Genomic DNA, 625 nt, shown 5'->3' on the forward strand with positions numbered 1-625 from the left:
GAGGAACGAGAGGGAGGAGGGGGGAGGCTGGAGTGATGGGGAGGAGGGAGGGGGGGGAAAGCTGGAGAAGTGAGGAGGAGGGTGGGAAGAAGGCTGGAGTGAGGAGGAGGAGGGAGGGAGGAAGGCTGGAGGGAGGGGGAGGAGGGAGAGATGCTAAAGTGGTTCGGAGGAGGAGGAAGAGGGAGGGAGGGAGGAAGGCTGGAGGGACGAAGAAGAGGGAGGGAGGCTCGAGTGATGGGGAGGAGGAGGAGGGGAGGAGGAAGGCTGGAGGGGCGAAGAGGAGGGAGGAAGGCTGGAGAGGGAGGGTTGGAGGGAGGAGGGAAGGGAAGGAGGGAGGAAGGCTTGAGGGATGAGGGGGAGGAAGGAGGAAGACTAGAAGGACCAGGAGAAGGGAGGGAGGCTGTAGGGAGGAGAAGGAGGGGGGAAGGCTGGAGAGGTGAAGAGGAGGAGGAAGAGGAGGGAGGGAGGTTGGAATGATGGGGAGGACGACGAGGAGGGAGAGAGGAAGGCCGGAGGCCAGGTGAGACATGACCAAGCTGCCGTCCCGGCCCCAAGGCTCCTGCTGCTCAGACCCTTCTCTCGTGGAGGACGGGGCTGCCCAAGCCGGGGGGGGAGCTGGGGGAAG

The sequence above is a fragment of the Chaetura pelagica genome, unplaced genomic scaffold, assembly GCF_000747805.2.
Source record: "Chaetura pelagica isolate M959 unplaced genomic scaffold, ChaPel_1.0 scaffold107, whole genome shotgun sequence".
Taxonomy (NCBI): domain Eukaryota; kingdom Metazoa; phylum Chordata; class Aves; order Apodiformes; family Apodidae; genus Chaetura; species Chaetura pelagica.